The sequence below is a fragment of the Pseudonaja textilis genome, chromosome 1 (assembly GCF_049901715.1).
Source record: "Pseudonaja textilis isolate UNSWEBS1 chromosome 1, rPseTex1.2, whole genome shotgun sequence".
In the NCBI taxonomy this organism is placed as follows: Eukaryota; Metazoa; Chordata; class Lepidosauria; order Squamata; family Elapidae; genus Pseudonaja; species Pseudonaja textilis.
The window spans coordinates 70,538,622-70,558,939 of record NC_141990.1 but is presented as its reverse complement, the minus strand read 5'-3'; positions in this window follow the sequence as shown (position 1 = coordinate 70,558,939).

Sequence of the window (20,318 nt, the reverse complement as noted above, 5' to 3'; positions counted from 1 at the left end):
TGTTGCAGAGAGCGTCCTGGAGAAAAAAGCGATGGGAGCCTCGGAGCCATTGGGGAGCCTGTGGCTTAACACTGCCCCAATTCCAAAGGGGATGCGTCTGCTGCTAGCACTAATGGAAGGTTGGGGTCGAACTGAATAAGGACCGCCTCTGACGTGAGTAGTGATTTGACGGCGCGGCGGAGTCTTCTTTGTGACCCCAGTGCCAAGGCGATTTTTATCCAACAGTCTGTGTAGGGGTTCTGCCACTGATGCTTTATGGGGCAGGAAGGACGCGTAAAGTTCAATAGCCCCAAGAAGGCCTGCAGTTCAGTTTTGGAGGTTGGAGTGGGTGCCTCGTGAATTGCCTTAACCTTGGACTCCAGGGGTGAATGCCTGAGGCGTCAATTTTATAACCCAGAAAGTCCACCTGTCTAGTGGCAATGGCACATTTTCTTTTTTTAATTTGAGGCCATGCTGTCTGAACCTCTCTAACACTGCTCGAACTCTCTGGAAGAGTTGGGGTCTGTCCCTGGCCGAGACTAAGATGTCGTCGAAGTAGGGTACTACACCAGGGAGGCCCTGCAAAATCCGCTCCATGAGGGATTGAAAAATGCCTGGGGCAACACTTACGCCAAATTGGAGACGCTTGCATCAGAAAGCACCCCTGTGGGTGACAATGGTCTGGAGTTCCGCTGTTTGGTTGTCAACTGGGAACTGTTGATACGCTTGAGACATGTCCAATTTGGCAAAAATGCTGCCAGGTTCAAAAGTGTGTAATAAATGCTGAATGACGGGCACTGGGTAAGCGCTAACTTGTAAAAACTTATTAATTGTGGTTTTGTAGTCCGAGCAAATTCTCAGGCTACCGTCTTTTTTGAGGGGTGTGACAATGGGCGTCTCCCATTTGGCGAAATCTGTTGGCTCAATGACCCCTTGTTTTAATAATTTATCCAATTCTGCATCTAATTTAGGCCGAATAGCGAATGGGACTCTACGCAGTTTTAGCCTGATTGGGACTGCCTGGGGGTCAACTGAGAATGAGATAGGGGTACCGTTATAACACCCCAGCTCATCGCTGAATACATCTGAGTAATCAGCGAATAAGGAGTCAGTGTCAGAGGTTGAGACAGCATGGACTCCTGTTAGCCCTAGGCCGAGATGGGGAAACCAATCAAGCCCCAAGAGTGTGGGGAGGTTGCCGTTAACTACCACTAGAGGTAGGTGACCTTTGAAAGTTTTAAAATTGACAAGGAACTTGCCTCTGCCGATCACAGGAATGTCCTTCCCCTGGTAGTCCTTCAGGCTAAACTGGCACTTCTGGAGCCGGTTTCTTGATAGACTGGGCTGTAGCCTCTTGAGGGTGCTCCACAAGATAATTGAGAGCGCTGACCCTGTGTCAACCTCCATGCAACAAGGTTTACCTTCTAACAAAACGGAGAGAGAGATTTTACTAATGGTATGGCAAGTGTGCTTGGCATGGTGATGCATACGACAGTTCAATACTTGCCTCTGAGGTCCAGAATGTGAGAAGGAAAGGTGCCTTTGTGCCGAGTTGTGAGAGGCTTGACAGACTCTCGCGATGTGCCCCTTTTTGTGGCAGATGTTGCAGGTGGCTCCTTTGAATTTGCAGGTGGCCCTCGGATGAGATCCACCACAGGATAGGCACAGGGTGATGTGCTTGGGTGGATTGATGCTTTCTTGCTTGGCTCCTACCTGCGGTTGCCTGGCGTTGGTGAGGCGGTGGATGTCGATTTCATCACTGGGGCCTTCCTCCATGACCACCTCCTCGGAGTGGACTGGAACTGTCGTTTGCTTGGAAGTAGGACCATGGATTTCGGTGGCTGAGTGTGCTGCCAGCTCTGCTGCCAGGGCCTCCTCGACGGCTTGTGAGAGGTTGAGGTCCTTCTTAGCGAGTAGGCGCCTTTGGAGGTGGAGATCCTTGACTCCGCAGACTAGCTGATCGAGGAGCATGTCCTCCAGATAGGTTCCAAACCCACAATGGAGTGCTGCGGTCCTGAGGGCGGCCATGTACTGGTTGATGGTCTCTTTGTCTGATTGCTTCCTCATACGGAAGGTGAATCGCCTGGCAATCTGTGAGGGTCTGGGAGAATAGTGGTTAGTAAGGATTTCTAACAGTTCTGACCATGGAACGTTTTTTAACTCACGTGGAGCCACGAGTGCTGTGGCAGTGTCAAAGACGATGGCTCCACAGTAGATCAGGAAATATGATTTTTTCCGGTGCTCCCCTGCATCAGCCAGCCCAATTGCGTCGATGTAATGGTTAAAGCGATTCTTGTATGACTCCCACTTCTCCTCATCCGGCTTGAACGCTGGGAAGACCGGATTGGAATTCATAGTGAGGAAATCAGGCTGTATAATCTGTAGGAAAAAATCTCTCTGGGGCAGCAGCAGGAAGGTTTCTTGTGCCTGTGGCAGGCAAATGACTTCAGCTCAGGAGAGGCTTTTCGCAGCTCTCTCTCTCTCTCTGGGCTAACACGAGGTTAGGCTGCCGGCCGTTGGCAGCGTTTTGAAATTCGCGCCTGCGTGGGCGTCAGTGACTTTGAATTACAGCACCGCGCTGTACTTTTAAGGCAGAAATTCAAATGACAGCCGTTTGAATTTCGCGCCTAAAGAAACGAGCGGCTGCGGCTCGCAGCACTTCACTTTCCCTGTAGCTAGGCTAACAAGCGGCTACAGACGCTTCTCACTTTCGTTGCTTGCTGACCGCTTTCTCTGGCTGCGGATCAGCGTTCGCTCTCGTTGCTTGCTGACCGCTCTCTCTGGCTGCGGATCAGCGTTCGCTCTTATCGCCTGCCGATCGTTCTCTCTGGCTACGGATCGGCGGCTAGTGATTCAGCGGTTGCATTGTGCTTCTGGTAGCCATCCCACCCTCGTCGCCAGTGTTAAGTTTCGGTAATGAGAGGCTGAACCAGAGCATGAGTGCAACAAATACTTTATTACAATAATAAAGGACTGACCGTGCTTGCCAAGCCTGGAACTGGCTCGCAGCGATCAGCAACTGGTTGGACCCCGCAGCCTGCTTTTATAGCTGGCTGCTGGGGAGAACCAACCAATGAGCGAGGGGGCAGCTGCCCCCGCAATGCGAACGGACCTGAGTGGGAACTCCTAGAGTTCCAGGGACATAACAGAAGTCATGCTTTTAATACAGCTGTTAAAAGCACAAGAAGAGGCGAGTTGTCAATCTGTTTAAGCAATGCAATTTCATACTTATTTCCAAAGGAAGAGTGACTTATATACTAAAGCTCATGCCTTAAATTATTTGTAAGGATAAGAGTATTGGTTTTAGGAGAAGGTGAAAGTTGTTTATCACATAGATTAAGGGCAAAGAGCTAATTGAGAGTGGAAAGTAAAGGGAGAAAAGGAAAATACTATGAATCCTGCAGACTTTAGCTTAGAGCTAATTCTCCAAGAAGGGAAGGCACACATACGCACAAAACAAGTAGAACAACACCAGAGTGAGGACACAAAGGAACAGCTCAGATCAATCTGTAATATAAATGAAAGAAAAATGATCCTAATCCAACCAGTTTATTTCCCTCGATGGCTCTTGTCTTCTGATTCTCCAGTTGATTGGAATACTTTTTTAAAAAATCTGGTGAAAGCCAGTATGAGAAGAGGAAAGAACAAAAGCAAAATTGAGATTTTTCTCATCTCTTTTAAAAGCTCACTTGGGAGGGGTGGGGTGGGATGGAATCAGCCCTTGAGATGGTCAATGCATGAGTTGCTCAGGCTCTGCTAGTCTCCTCCTGCTGTCCTGATCGGCAGGTTTAAATTAGATAAACTTGTCATATCTGACACTTTTGTGCTGCTTTCTCCCCCTCGAATATGGGAAACAAACATATTAGGGTTCTTTTTGTTCTTTTTCCATTTTGTTCTTTACCTTTTGTTACTGCACTTAGCAGAGTTGCACCGGCTACAGCCCATATTACGAAGCTTCTGGGCCCAGACAATTGCTAATGACCACTAATAATATCTTATACAATTTTAGCCCTTGTCGCTATTTTCTTCATGCAAAACCTGCCCATCCTACACATTTAATAGTGAGAGGGAGAGATTCTTCTAGGTCCTTCCTCTGAAAGAAATCAAGTCAGGTAGGGATGGGGGTTCAAACCAAGAGACTATTTTGTGCAACAACTTTCTCTCTCTGGAATAACTTGTACCCTCAGGTTAGATTTGCCCCGACTTTTGCTCTGTTTACATAAAGTGATGAAAGCAATCTTTTTCAGGAGGGCATCTGTATATTCCCAATGATAACAATAACAATTTTAATAACAATTTTAATAGCTTTGCTTTTTTGGGAGGGGCGAGAGTGTTTTTATAAGTATTTTATGGATTTTTAAAATTTAACTTTATGCCATCGCCTAGAGTGGCATATGAGTTGGATGCAAAATAAAATAAGAGCAAAACCACTCTCTCCTTTCTCTTCCATTATGAACAATGGTACAATCAAGACACAACTTGGGGGTAGATGCTACTCAAGATAATTGGCAGAAGGAATGCTCTACTAGCAAGGCTTACTTATTAAACTAACTAACAGAAATATTAATTAAGGCCATTTTCATCATGCTGTGTTTATAAATGTGAACAAATCTACATGCTGCTCCCAATCTTATATCATTGTGTTGAACAACAAAGGCTGAGAAGCAGTAATAGCTATGTTCTGCTCTACTAGAACTCTACTGATTGGAAGATCACTGCAACTTGTGTTCAGTTCCCACCTCTGAATCAGTCATCCCCAATCTCTAGTTCTTTGAACTTCAGTGCCTACAGTTTGGCATTCACAAACTTAAGCTATGTATTTATTATTATACCTCATGAGGAATAGCCTAGAGCAGGGGTCCCCAACCACCGGGCCGCGGACCGGTACTGGTCCGTGGAACATTTCCTACCGGGCCGCCAGTTTGCTGGACACCGCCATCTTATTTGACAAGAAAGTGCTTCCAGGTGAGCTTTTCCAGTTGGAAAGCGGTGTTTGGGTCCTGAAGGAATTCTCGCACCTTAGTTTCATCGAAGGGTGGGGCTTCAAATGAAACTAAGGTGCGAGGATTCTTTCAGCACCCAAGGCAAGGCGAGCTGAGCAACCATCCCGAAGCCGTCCTGAAGCGAAGCCCATCGACAAAGGTACAAAGGAGGAGTTGAAGGTGGCGGGGAGAAGCAGGGGACAGCTGGCTGGCCGGTCGCTCGGCTCACCTTGCCTTGTCATGCGTGCTGATGCCGGTACCGGGCCGCGGATCATTTTGTGATGCCGGTACTGGGCCGTGGCACAAAAAAGGTTGGGGGCCACTGGCCTAGAGGATAAAAGTTCTTAATATAACAAATTCCAACATAGTCCTTATAATGGCCTAAAGTCAATTTATGCAGTAAATATTGAAAGTCTAACTCTCTTGACTGAGGTGTCTGATAATCCATATACTCTGGGAAATGAGTCTTTATTCTGTACTGATCCTACAAGCATCCCAAAGTAGGGTATACTCTACATATCAGTCTAAATTTAATCTGCGTCAGTATCTCACAGAGTTCTTTATTCTTTGATTCAAATTCTCTGTGAATTATTTAATAAAAGAAAATTAGCAGATTTTTCATACAGGATATTCCATAATAAATATAATTTATGCACTGTTGTGGTCAATGCCATGACAGATATTGGGAGACGTTGGTAGAGCATACCATTTTGTTCTAAAGGAAATCGAGACCAATTTTTTTCGTATTTATTCACCAAGACAACTTCAGAGTGATGAAAGTGTGAACTGACTTGCCAGAGATTAAACATATAATTTAGCCAACAAACCATCTGCCTGTGTCAACTTCGATTTTTTTTAAATCAAGTTCTCAGTTAATCCGCACACAGAATATCGCATTCTGTATGAAAATCTCCACGTATTATGAGGTTCATGGATTTTACCCTAAGCCTGGGTGCCCAATCTTGGCAACTTAAAGACCTATGGACTTAAATGGTTGGCTAGGAAATTCTGGGAGTTGAAGTTCGCAGCTCTTAAAGTTGCCAAAGTTGGACACCCTTCCACTAAGCCAACCTTTCCCATCTGGATGTCCTGTCCAGAGCTAGTTGGCCAGGAAATAACATGACTCCAATATTCCATCAGATACAACAGAATGGAAAAAGTAACAAAACACCTTAACCAGATGTCTTTTTTCTAACCTCTGTCTTCAAAAGCTGAATATTCATGTCAGGGGGAGCTATTGGACATGGGGGGGGTGGAGGAGAAATCGAAAATTTAAACACCAAATCTGAGTCAGAATGAAGCTGTGCCAAGTCTAGAGAATGCAGCAGGGAGTTTTGTGCTTCAGGTTGCTAGGCAGAGGTGTGAAATTAGTAAAAGAAAAAGAGGGGGAAAGAAAGGAAATCCCCATAGGACCGAAGGAATAAAAGTAGAACAGTGGGAAGTAGATTGGATACCTGTTATATATAATTATGTCTGAGTCTCTTGTGGTGTAATACCATTACATTTTGCCATCAGTGCTAAACACACAAGCTCACACAATGCATTTTCTAGTCCCTTTTTATTCTGCAGTACGTTGGAGATTTAAAGGGAACTCTTTAAAATGCTTAATGCTTCCCTCTGCTTTTTAATTTTGTACCCAAGGTTTTAGAACTGTGGAGGGTAGTGGGTGGGTGGGTGGAATCCCTATAGCTTCTTTGTGAAATGACACATTTTTGACTCTGAAGAACAATAAGAAGTCCCATATCACAGAAAAGAGACAGTAGCAAGAATATTAAGGTTGCATGGGGAAAGCTTTTGCAATTATTTTAAAGAAACCCTCCTGATATTTTACCCATTCAATCACTTTCAACAATCCAGGCAATATAATTTTTGTGTGGCTTATAGGTTCTTAACCTATTTTATCCTGAAACGTTTATATCAGGGGTTTCCAACCTTGGTAACTTTAAGCCTGGAGGACTTCAACTCCTAGAAATCCCGAGTCAGCTTTGCTGGCTGGGGAAATCTGGGAGTTGAAGTCCACCAGGCTTAAAGTTGCCAAGGTTGGAGAGTCCTGGTTTAGATAATCTGTCCTCCTGCTTGTGTGAGAGGAAAACTTGATGACTCCTCCTTAAGCAGGTCTCAACTCAGGGCCATACCAGGGAATAATTAATTGTGGTAATTCCCACTCCAGTTTGTAGAGGTATGGTCATGTGCCAGTTTACATGCCAGGCAACATTAACATAAGTGAATGTTTTTTTTTTAACCTTGACAGCTTAAGGAGGTGTGGACTTCAACTCCCAGAATTCCCAGCTATCTGGGGAATACCAAACAATCAAACTGCCAAACTGCCAAAGTTGAACAATCCTATTTAAGAGTGAGGGAAGATGGGTAATCTAAGTCACTGACTATTCAGATGCCAATCAACACCTTCACTATATACCTGTGGAGACCACTAATGTTTAATAAGCTACTTAAATGCTTGGGATATCAAGGAGAACTAAGACAAGTCTCATGATGCCAGCAGGATACCAAAGTTACACTACAGTTGGCTTCTGAGAAAACATTGAGGGTCTCATAACCAACATATTCTGTGCTTTGTGACTATTTCATCCGCAGCTATGCAGCTTTCAAGATTATTTTAAAGTGTCAAAGTTCCAAGTCTGAAGACAAAACATTAACCCATAATACATTAGTGTGAAGAATTGGAGGAGAAAATAGAAGAGGAATTAGAACACAGAACTTGAAGGTAATAATGGGGATCTTATTGTTTCAAGCATCAAACATCCTCTAAATTATTTCCAACTTAAAGTTTTCTCACCCTGCTGCCATTTTTCACTCCCCAATCTTTTACAAGCTGTTTGAAACTGACCAATGGATTTCTTGGGTGCTGCAATTCTTCAGACGTTGAAAATGAGTGAGTTGCTGCTCATTCCACCTGCCCAAGTGAAGTATGTAAAAAATTGCCTTCTGTCAGGGCCTGGACTTCCCCACCTCTCTGCTTCACCCATATACCTTCACATTTCATGAAGGTGGGTGTCATATTCGCCGATCGCAAGAAGGAGACATGAGACTCAGTGACTCTTTTAAAGCTCTTTATTTAGTTCTGAGATCGGCTCGGTTCTCCCTCGGATCGGTGGTGGCTTATATTGAACTTGCCTTGCCAGCCGCGGCCAATGATACCGCTTTGAATCCCCCGCGATCGGTTTCCTCCGATCGCGGGGGATTCGCAACGGGCCAATCGCTGCGGCTCACTCAGCCAATCCGAGCGCTGTGCATCCTGGCCAATCAGGACAAGGGGTTACAAGAATTCTAATGTAGCAATACAGAACAGTGGGTAAACTAAGTTACTAGTCAGTGATTTAGATTACCCACCTTTCCTCACTCTTAAGTAGGATTTTTCAATGTCGGCAGCTTGACTGTTTGGTATTCCCCAGCCAGCTGGGAATTCTGGGAAGTCCCACCTCTTCAAGCTGCCAAGGTTAAAAAAAACCCATTCACTTATGTTAATGTTGCCTGGCACAGAAACTTGCATAAAAATCAAGATTGGGGTAGTCATGTGACCATTCCTCCACAAACTGGAGTAGGAATTACCACAATTAATTATTCCCCAGCATGGCCCGGAGTTGAGACTTGCTTAAGGAGGAGTCATCAAGTTTTCCTCACACAAGCAGGAGGACAGATTTTCTGAACCAGGAGTCTCCAATCTTGGCAACTTTAAGCCTGGCGGACTTCAACTCCCCCTAAAATCATTACTGCAATGGGAGGATGTGTGTTGGGGAAGCATAATACTGCCAAAATTATTTCTTCTTTGCCTCTTAAAGAAGCTTAAAATCATGGGAGATTGGAGTGTTCTTACTGATGGAAAACCAGTCCTTCCACAACTTCTTCAGAAAAAGCCTTTTTAAGTTTTATTTTCAGGTGCACATATCTCAAAATAGCCAGAAGTAAGTCAGCTGGGCTCTTAAATCAGAGGTGGGATGCTACTGGTTTGGCCCAGTTCTGCCGAGCCAGTAGCTCCGAAGATCAGCTGAGACCAAACTGGTTCTCTCTGAGGAGCTGCGGTTGGGCCCCCTCACCTGCCCGGGCTCTAAAAACTGAATTTATTTTTGAAGCGCAGCTGCTTTGTGTGGCGCATCAGCTGTTGAAGCCACAGGTAAAGTGCAAGAGTGCAGGAGGTGAGTAGGAAAGCCTCTGCGTGTGTGCAAAGTGTGCATTTGGCATGTGCCTGAGTGCAAAGTGTGTGTGCACATGCAAAGCACGCCCACCAAGCCACGCCCACTGAACTGGTGGTAAACCATGTGAAACCCACCACTGTCTTAAATGCGGTTGACTTAGTCAAATCACAGGCATTCAAAGGTAGGCTGCACGTGTACAGGTCTCTTTAGCCATCAGTACATATGAAGCTTTTTAAATTCTGGAGAGAATTGCTATTGGTGGATTTTGTTAACTCTGCTTAAATGTACTGATTTCATTATTCGGAAAAATCAAAGCATAGGAAACGCTGAGTTAGAAAATGGCTTCCAAGTTCCATTCATCCCCTCACACTTTTCTCCTGAAAAGTTGTCAACAGGATCCTTTGTTGTAATGGAGGGGGGAAAAAAGGAAGTGCATATTGTCCTTGGCATTTTCTATTGGTACAGAAATAATAGCATCCTGTTTCACATAATGTACTGACCCAAGAGGAACTCGGAGTCTCTTTGGGCAGAATAAACAGGCAGCTGAAACATCAACAGCAAAATACTCTTAATGCATTTTCTGCGCTGGACCCTGGCCATTTCAGCTAAGGGCAAAAGAGACTTCATTGCATGGGTAATGAAGAGACTTGGAACATTTTAAGAAAGTGGACTGTGGCATAAATAGCCAAAGGGACCTTTTGTGACTTACATCAGCCTTTCCAACCTGTCTCTCTCCAGTTGTGATGCGACTAATTCTCCCTCAAGCTAAGTTCAACTCTTGGAGTTTTTGTGACAATAGTACAGAGGTGGTGCTCTTTTGCCTTCTTCAAATGGACTCATTTATAGGATGCTGGGAGTCATGGCTCTCAAGGGAATGAAATTTTGGGAAGTTGTTACTGTTTCAGTTTCTGGGCTGTTGCTCCCTATCCCACCTGGCTGCAGTCATTTGCCTGCAGGGGGCAGGGAGAGAAGGGGAGAAAAGAGAAGAGGAAGGAGGGGGAGAAATAGGGGAGGAGGGAGGGAGGGAACAGGGAAGGAAAGAAAGCAGGAAGAGGCAAAGAGGGAGGAGTAGGGTGAGAAGGAAGCAAGGAAGGAAGGGAAGGAGGAAGTGAAGTAGGGAGAAAAGAAGGGAAAGACTAAGGAAGGGAGGGAGGGAGGGAGGGAGGAACAGAGAGGAAGGAAAGAAAATTTCTGACACTTACTGCCCAAGAGGAAAGCTAACAGAAAGTTGGAAGTTTCTCTTGCTCCCACTGGTTTTTCACCCTCCCTAATTATTCTGTTTCTCTGGTTAGATAAGGAAATGTTTATTTATTAAACAGATTTATGTAGCCTCCCAACTCACACACAACAGCAATATCTCTGAAGTGATGACCCAGCAGGGCACAACCCTGAGATTTCCTGGTAGATGATTACAGTTAATAATCTTAGGTATACATTTATGCCTGGTCCAAAGTAAAGGGAAAAACATTCCCCAAAGTGACACAGAATGCAAGAGAGGCCAATTATGCAGATCCTAAACAAACATAACTTCTAGTAAAGCAAAAACAAGGTTTATTCTGGATTCATTTAGACTCTTCTTCTCAGTGACCTAGATTTGAATAATCAACCCTATACTACTCATAGGATCTTTATCAATTGTGAAACATTCAGCTGTTTACCCTTTTACAATAATCTTGTTTGCATTAGCTAAAGACTTGATAAAGGATGCTAAATTAAAACAGATCTGTGTAAAACTGTGATTGTCCCAAAGGCATTTCTTTTGCTTTTATGCTACAGAAAATTCTCAAAGCAATGGTAGAGATTCAAGACAACAAACAAAATCCATTTACAATAACATTGATTTGGCAAAAAAACAAAAACCTCATGGGGATTATTATCACAAATTCAATAAAAGTTGGTTTTCTGGAAGGTGCATCAGAGAGATCATGGTACATCTCTTGTTTGTGGGATATTTGCTATGAAGTCCTAACAATTTGTGGAACTAGATTGTTTGAGTCCATTTGTTACTATCTAATTTCCTGCTTTTTATGAAGAATAATTGAAAGGAAATGCAGCAACTAAGAAAACACATGACACGTTGAATTATTCTGTGGAGCATTGGTGATGCAACAAAACTGGCATCATTCACAACAGCAAGGGTTCAATATTTGGAAAAATATTGCTCAAGACTAAAAATAGAAAGGATTTCCTGTACAATAATTCTCTTCCCCATTCTCCAGTCTGCGATGACTACAACTTACGTTTGAGTATGCGTGAGAAAAAGAGAAAACAATTCATACTGCCTATCTCTGCAGCAGCCATGCATTGAGATATTCTCGTAGTTTGCTCTTCCCAACAAGCTGCTGTGGATGTCCTATCCCAGTGTCTGCAAGCTATTGGAGACTGGATGAGGTGAAATAGAGTCTGACTCAACTCTAGCAAGATGGAGTGGCTGTGGGTATTTGGATCTCCCAGAGACATGATTTTTCCATCTCTAATTCTGGATGGGGTTGCACTGCTCCAAACATATCTGGTCAGGGGTGGGATTCAGCCGGTTCGGACCAGTTTGGGAGGACCGGTTCACCCTCGCAGAGAGTCGAGGGAAGCCTCCGGACCCTGGGGAAGGTGAAAAATGGCCCTCCTGGAACTTCCGGTATGACCACACCCACCCAGTAACCGGGCAGCGAACCGGTTGCTGGGACTTTTGAATCTCAACCCTGTATCTGGTGTACAATCTGGGTGTCCACCTGGACTTATGGCTCCTGTTCAAAGAGCAGGTGGCAGCCTTGGCTAGGAGGGCCTTTGTACCTCTTCAGGTGGTGCGCCAGTTTCAACCACACCTGAAGACCCTGCTCACAGTGACTCATGGCCCTTGTAACTTCTGTCCAAGGCCATGAGTTACTGTGAGATGGTCTACATAGGGCTACTGTAACATGGTCTACTTAGGGCTGCCCCTCAAGACCATTCAGAAATTTCAACTGGTGCAGAATGCAGCTGCTCAGGTAGTAAATGCTGCCAGATATATGGCCCATGTAACACCTCTTCTGTGTGAGCTGCACTGATTATTTGTGTATTTCCAGGTGCAATTCAATGTGCTGGTGGTTTCTTTTAAAGCTTTATATTATGGCTTGGAGTTGGGGCATCTGAAACATCACCTTTTTCTAAGAGTCTCTACCCATCCAATTAGATCCAACAGAATTGTATGCTGCAGCTCCTATGATGGTGGGGACCAGAGGATGAGCTGTTTCCACAGTGGCCTCTGCTCTATGGAACATCCCCCTTCAGAGATCAGAATGGCTCCAACCCTGTTAGCCTTTCATAATGCTCTAAAAGTCTGGCTATATTCCCAACCCTGGGGCACTGAATGTGTCAAAGACCCCATTTCCTGGCTATATTTCTAATTGTCAAGTATCATGCTGCTATGTTTATTTTATCTAGATGTTTTTAGTGTATTAAAATGTTTTTAGTATTTTAAAATGTAACATATTTTGTTTAATTATAAGCTGCCCAGAGGAGTTTGAACTATAGAACTGGAGAAAGGAAGGAAGGAAGGAAGGAAGGAAGGAAGGAAGGAAGGAAGGAAGGGAGGGAGGGAGGGAGGGAGGGAGGGAGGGAGGGAGGGAAGGAAGGAAAGAAAGAAAGAAAGAAAGAAAGAAAGAAAGAAAGAAAGAAAGAAAGAAAGAAAGAAAGAAAGCGAAAAGAAAGAAAGACCAGATCACTTCTCAGAAGGATACAGCACAGTTTAACAGATAACAGATAATCAGAGTTGGAAGGGACCTTGTAGGTCATCTAGTGCAACCCCCCACCCAAGCGGGAGAGCCTACACCATTTCTGACAAATGGCAGTCCAATCTCGTCTTGAAAGTCTCAAGTGATGATGCTCCTACAACTTCCAAGGGAAAGCTGTTTCATTGGTTGATTGTTCTCCCTGTCAGAAAGTTTCTCCTTATTTCCAGCTTAAATGTACCTTTCAAGATGTTTGGATCTAATTCTACCAAGACTTTTCAAATTCATTCTGTATGTCACTCCTGGAAAGAGTAAAATTAATCTGCTCTTCTACTTCCTTCTATATATTCATACTCTTCTCTCAACATGTCTTTACACGTGCAATCCAACAAAGAGATTACACACAACCAAGTGTATTTATAGAGATATAAATATTACAAATATGGTGCCCAAAAACACATACAAAAAATCAGTTGGCAACTTTGGATTCATGGAAAGTTTCAAATGAGGGGGAAACTGGCAGCAATATTTTTGCCTATACAAACAATCTTGTTATATTTTATGGGTTTGCTGATTTTAACTTTCACCAGTCCTGATTTTTGAAAGCTGTGCACAGCTGTTCCAAATTCATTTATAATATTTGAAGCCTAGTTGTTGCTGGCTAAAACTTTGGAAACAGTCTTTGTATTTAAGAGGTTGGCCTAACTTTGGTGTGTTTAATATATAAAACACATTTCTACAGAAAATTCTTATAGTGATGTTATATACACATTTGTACACACAAACACACACACACACGCACACAGAGACCTTCAGATCTTGTTATATTGAATTAAATGAGTCAAGCAAAGTTACATATAAATATGGAAGGCAAAATAAGAAAACCCATTAAAAGAATCATACTTATACTGAAGGGAGGTTTGAAAGGTTATTGTAGACCTCACACCAAGACCTAATTCCTCTTCTGTGGTTTTATCATTTGAAGATGCCAATGGTACAGTTTTATTATTAGATGATTTATGGTTGTGTGTTTAAAAGCTGATTCCTTAACAAGTGGGCTCTTTAAAGAAAAAGTCGATATTTTGTATTTGTTTTCCACATCTGTGCCAGTAAATATTAATAAGCATTGATGTGGAAACATTACAAATGTGTGGTCAGTGATAACAATCATGAGAAAAATCCACAATTTGCAGAACCTTAAGAGGAATGGAGCTAACCTCACTTTGGGGCATGAGGAGATTTCATGAGGTTGTGTTAAGATATTTAAAAATGTAACAGCTGGAGCAGTGAAGAGTTATACACAATGAGTGAGAACACACACTTATAGCTAATTGGTTGAAGAGAGTGGTCACTACCTGAGGCAATCTAAGCTGTGATTGGTTGCTGTGATTGAAAAGAGGGAGTTTCCTTGTTTCCCACCTCTGTATCTCTTGTGTGCTCTCTGTGATTTACCTCCTGATGTTCCTGCTGTGTTGATTTAACCTGATGACGCTCCTGTTTGCCTATCTTATTTTCTGTAAATATATTTATGTATATAAAACTGGTTCGTGTCAGCATCTCTGACTCCCTTTGGACACCAGCTGCGCAATTTCCTGACAGATAGGCTGGTTGAGTAATGAAATGTTGAAAACAACCAAGCTAATAGACCGCCAAGGACTCCACAATTCAACTCTGACTTCTCTGTTCTCCTATTGGATGTTCATTAAAAGAGCAGTATGCAAAATCCCCAGTCACACTTTTTGCAAAATGGGGACAATCACTACATATTCAAGTTATAATCTACAATACATATTCTCAGGCTGCCACACCCCTCCTCCTCCTCTATGTTTGGACTTTGTTTTCCCAAATCTGTCTCAACTAAGGGGGGGGATAATGAATTAGAATACAGGTGTCAAACTTGTGTCATCACGGTGTCGTATCGTGAACTTCCCTGCACCCTTCACTAAACCAGGCACGGGCGTTGTCAGTGTGTGACACATCTGGCCCAGTGTCCATGGGATTGACAGCCCTGAATTAAAAAGATGAGAAAAATTAGTATTCAGTTTGGTTTTGGCAAAGGGAGATAACCACTTTCCTGCTTACAAGCATTCCAAAAACATCTGGTTGGCCATTACGAGGTGGTAAAAGAAAAGGCTGAATTAAGATGGTCCTTAGCTGGATCTAGCAGGGCGATTCTTACGAAACGCTTTGTCGTGCCAAACATTTGAAATCCATTGAGAATGCCGACATTGTATACGAAGGCTAATCTGCTTGATATGATGCCCATCTGAAACTTTTTCCCCTCCCCCCTCACATTCTCTTTTTAAAATCTTGTCAGGTGGGGAATGAGAGGCTGAATCGTCTGCCTGGGCTCATTCTCATATACTAGTAGCCCTGTGGAGCAGGGGTGTCAATCTCATTGTCATCATGTGATGTATCACAACTTTTCCCCCTAATCTTGCAAGGAAGGCAGGAAGGAAAAATTCTGGTGTTGCTTACAGAAACTGCCTCTCCATTATCTCTTATTATATTCTTAGTAGGACGAGACTTTTTTAACCTATAACTTATTAGGAGCTTGGAAATTGCACTGTCTTAGCAAAGAATTTGAAGCGGGATTGTTTGCTTCTCATTTGACACTTCCTACATATTACAGGGGTAGTCCTCAACTTACAATTTGTTCAGTGACCATTCAAAGTTACAACATCACTGAAAAATATGTCTTATGGCCATTTTTCACACTTGCAACCATTACATCATCCCCATGGTCATGTGATCAAAATTCAGATGCTTGGCAACTGACTCATATTTATGACAGTTACAATGTCCTGGGGTCATGAGATCACTTTTTGTAAGCTTCTGACAAGCAAAGTCAACGGGGAAGCCAGCTTCACATAAGAACCATGTTACTAACTTAACAAGTGTATTGATTCACTTAACAACTGTGGCAAGAAAAGTTGTAAAATGGGGCAAAACTTAACTAACAACTGTCTCAGCAACAGAAATTTTCGGTTCAATTGTGGTGGTTAGTCAAGGACCTAGAAAAATTATTGGGCAGAAAATTCTCATGGCTTTGTTACTTTTCGCAATATTTAGTAAAAGAAAAAATGCATTTCCCACATCAGGTTTTTAAATTTTATTTTTTACAAAGCACAGAACAGCTGCGTCTCTGATCAAAACACCACCCAAAACTTTGGAACTCATTTCCAAGCATCTTGTATTGCATTGCTCGAGATGAGCAGTAAATGAACTGTGAAGAATATATTTTAAAAATATCATTTATTGAGCCACATGAGATTGAACAGTGAATGAAGCAACAGTTGTTTTCCCCAGCATGGATGGGGAACAGACACTGAATCAGCGCCAGAAGAATGAGGTGGAGAGGGGAAAATGATAATCGTGTAGCCCATTCTACAAGTCAACCAAGTTGGAGGATGGGTAAAATGTGGAAGGAGTGGAGTATGAATCAGGAACGAAGATCAAAAGCAAAAATTCTGAGTCATAATCAAAGTCTGGGGAGATACAGACTCCTTCCCTGTCCTTTCTCAGTTTTCTCTTGACAGTCAGTCTGAAAGCAGACATTCAGCTTTTGGAATCAGCTTAAGATTTTGCTGCCTGACTCACAGAACAAATGGCAACCCCATCTATGCAGGTTAAGGTTCAATTGGGTAAGACTACTCAGAGTAAGTAACACTTACCCAGTAAGTAAGTAAGTACCAAGAGTAAGTAATACTTACTCAGAGTAAGGAACATGGTGGCTCAAAGGGACGTGGTGGCTCAGTGGCTAAAACGCTGAGCTTGTCGATCAGAAAGGTCAGTAGTTTGGCGGTTTGAATCCCTAGCACCACATAACAGAGTGAGCTCCTGTTATTTGTCCCAGCTTCTGCCAACCTAACAGTTCAAAAGCATGTAAAATGCAAATAGAAAAATAGAGACCACTTTGGTGGGAAGGTAACAATGGCCACATGACCACAGAGATGTCTTTGGACAGTGCAGGCTCTTGAGCTTAGAAACAGAGATGAGGACAGCCCCCTAGAGCCAAAAACGACTAACATGTATGTGCAAGGGGAAATAGGTGGCTATAGAAATCAAATAAATACATAAACAAAACTATGAGAGAGAAAACCCCACAAAGGGCTTTCATCCCGAGGGGAAAAACAGGGTAAACATTCAGTAACTCAAAATTGGCTGCCCTTTTAGGATGTGGCGCTTCAGTTGTTTTGAGATTCCACCTAAGGTGCCTATTACTATTGGCACTTTCTTTCTTTGCCACAGTTACTCTACCGTTATTTTCAGACAGCGCTTAGCAACAGCACTCAGACTTATATAGCATTTCACGGTGCTTTATAGCCCTGTCTAAGTGGTTTACAGTGTCAGCATATTGCCTCCAACAATCTGGGTCTTCATTTTACTGACCTCGGAAAGATGGAAGGCTGAGTCAACCTTGAACTGGTCAGGATTGAACTGCTGAACTGCTGGCAATAGGGACTCTGCAAGATTAGCTTGCAATACTGCATTCTAACCACTGCGCCATCGCGGATCTTTGCATGTTGTGATTTTTTCCACCTCTTTCTCTTCTGTTCTGCTGTCTTCAGGTACTGCGATGTTATTATGGTTATTAGAAAATCTAAGAATAAAAAGGGTGTCAATGTAAAACACGTGTATAAATTACAATGTTCAATGTTCACCACGAACTACTGTGAACTAGAATGATATAGCAAAATGTTGCAAGAGTTTTGAAATTCTGCTGATTTAGCAGAATACTGTAAAGCCAATAGCAGGATCTTCTGCTCTATCTTCCCTCTTCTATTCTGGGGAGAAAAAGAGGTCCAGGATATACAGGGCAAATAAGATTATACAAAGGAAAGGGTAGAGCATGTTTAGTTTTCATGGCTCTTATTTTTTAATATTTATGGCTGTATTTTGTCAAGAGCAGAAGTTAAATTTCCTATTTTTCATTGGGATAGCAGTCCAGCAGCTCAAGAAGTAGAAGTCATGATATATTCAGGTAGTCCTTGATTTAAGACTGTTTAGCAGCCATTCAAAATTATAACAGTGCTGGGGAAAAAAAAAACCTGACCTACCTTTCACCTTATGACTGTTGCAGCCATGGTCATGTGATCAAGGTTCTTGGCAACAGGCAAGTATTTGCAGTGATTGCAGTGTCCTGGGGTCATGTGATTGCCCTTTGTGACCTTCCCAGTTAGCTTCTGACAGACTGTTCTGTGAGGGAAAGGGAAGGTTTCCAAATTTGACTGATTGATTGATTAAATAAATAAATGAAAGAATAGAATGGAGTGGAGTGGAGTGGAGTGGAGTGGAGTGGAGTGGAGTAGAGTAGAGTAGAGTAAAGTAGAGTAGAAGAGGAGATGTAAAACTGGATTTCTTGGAGGGCCAGATCAGCATTGTAATTCTCCTCCATGGGCCAACTGAGTGGGTGGGGGATGCCTCCTGCAGCACTCTGCCGGCTGAAAACGGGACACACAGCCCATTTTGGGGCTGTTTTCTGGCCCATTTTTGGGCTGCTTTCGGCCGGCAGAGTGCTACAGGAGGCCATGGAGGGTGAAAATGAAATGCGTGGGGAGCACACACAGTTCATTTTAGCCTCCAGAGGCACTGTGGGCCAGTCCTTTGATATTTCCAGGCCAGCCCCTTGGGCTGGATTTAAGCACCCCTTGGGCCAGATCCAGCCCACAGGCCTTGAGCTGGACACCCCTGGAATAGAATAACAGAGTTAGAAGGGACCTTGGAGGTCTTCTAGTCTAACCCCCTGCTTAGGCAGGAAACCCTATAGCATACAGCAAATAAATAAATAAATAAAGTCAACAGGGAAAGTGTGATTCACTTAACAACTGTGAATTAACAGTGATTTGCTTAAGAACCATAAGTCATAAAACTGAGTGCAACTCACTTAACTCACCTCCCTTGCTTAGCAACGGATATGTTGAAGCTATAAGTCAAAACCTACCCAGAGTTCTGATGTTAAGAAAAATTGCTCCATCCACCGCAATTATCACCTAGCAATGACCCATCATCACTGAAGTTGCCCCCATATGGTTAAAAGAATGTGTGAACCTGTTCTTAGAGAACATAGTGCCAGAAAGGAGTTACAGTAGTTTGAACATTTACATTCAAATGTGTTTATGATCCACTTTTGCTGATGGGTACATTTTTATTCTGCAGAAAGAATTTAACAGAAAGAATTTATTACCGATGGAAAGGTTGAGAACTTGTCTCTACTTTTCCTTTATCGTGTTTGTCAATCTCCTACAGAATATTTTATGTATCTTTAAAAGAGATCTAATATTAAAAGAAGTAAACCACCTACAAGAAAGTCTGCAGTCCTGGGCAAGCTTAGAAACGTCAGATTTCTGATTTCTTTCCTGCTCACATCATACAGAAATACAGTCAACCACACTCCTACAGTCTATAACAAAGAAAAAAACCCAGTGGGAAAACATGATTTTCTTCTTGATGTAGCTTTGGGTCTTGCTTACCGAGTAGTGCCTGACTACAAAATATAGGCCTGTGGGTTGAAAAAAAAATATATCCCCTCTAAACACAGAATAATAGCGTGACAAAAGTCATCTAATTTCCCAAGAATTTTCTTCTCCTGTCAAAGAGAAATCTGTGTTTCCCTTTAGAATTCTTCAGAAGGTGTCTGAAGAGTTTTTTTCTTCTTCCTGCTTTTCTAGTTGCAAGGGGATCACATAGATGCGATTTCTGCCATTCTGCAGCCTCCCTGCAGTCATGACATGACAGCAAAGAGTTAAGAATTTGCTGTATCTCTTTGGTGCTATGTAGTGATCAGCTGGGTTTTTTGCTCTCCAAAGTCCAGCCTACAGAAGGATTTTCCTGGTTATTTTTTTCCCTTTCAGGTTTAATCTATCCACCGAAGTAGAGAAAGCCAGGTGAGCAACATTAGGTTGCCAGAATCCCTATTTTTATTCTGATTTTCATTTTTATCTCTGGAGGCTTGACAGCATTATGATGATATCACTAGGACAGGGGTATCAAACTCCCATCGCCATGGCAGTGGCACATGACATATTGGGACTTTCCCCCCCTTCACTAAACTGGGCGTGGGCATGACCAACCATGATACATCCAGCCCACTGACACATCCAGCCCCTGCACTAGAAGAAAGAAGTCAGACCTTTCATGTCTTATTTGGAGAGACCTTTATTGGAGGGAATTAATATAATTTGCTGTCTTTTACCTAGTAAGACAGCTGGTTTTCTCCTTATTTACACACACACACACACACGAAGCTATACATCTAGAGTGGGGGAACCCTATTTTTTACTGGCAATTTTTTTGTAGTACAACTGGCTGGAGTGGAACTCCATAAGAGGCATGTGAAGATAGTAGAGAGGAAAAATTGGACAACTGTCCTAAATATGAGAATATAAGCTACTGACTTATGAGTAAGAGCTGTGGTGGTCCAGTGGTTAGAATGCAGTATTGCAGGTTAACTCTGACAACTGCCAACAGTTCAATCCTGTCTGGTTCAAAGTTGATTC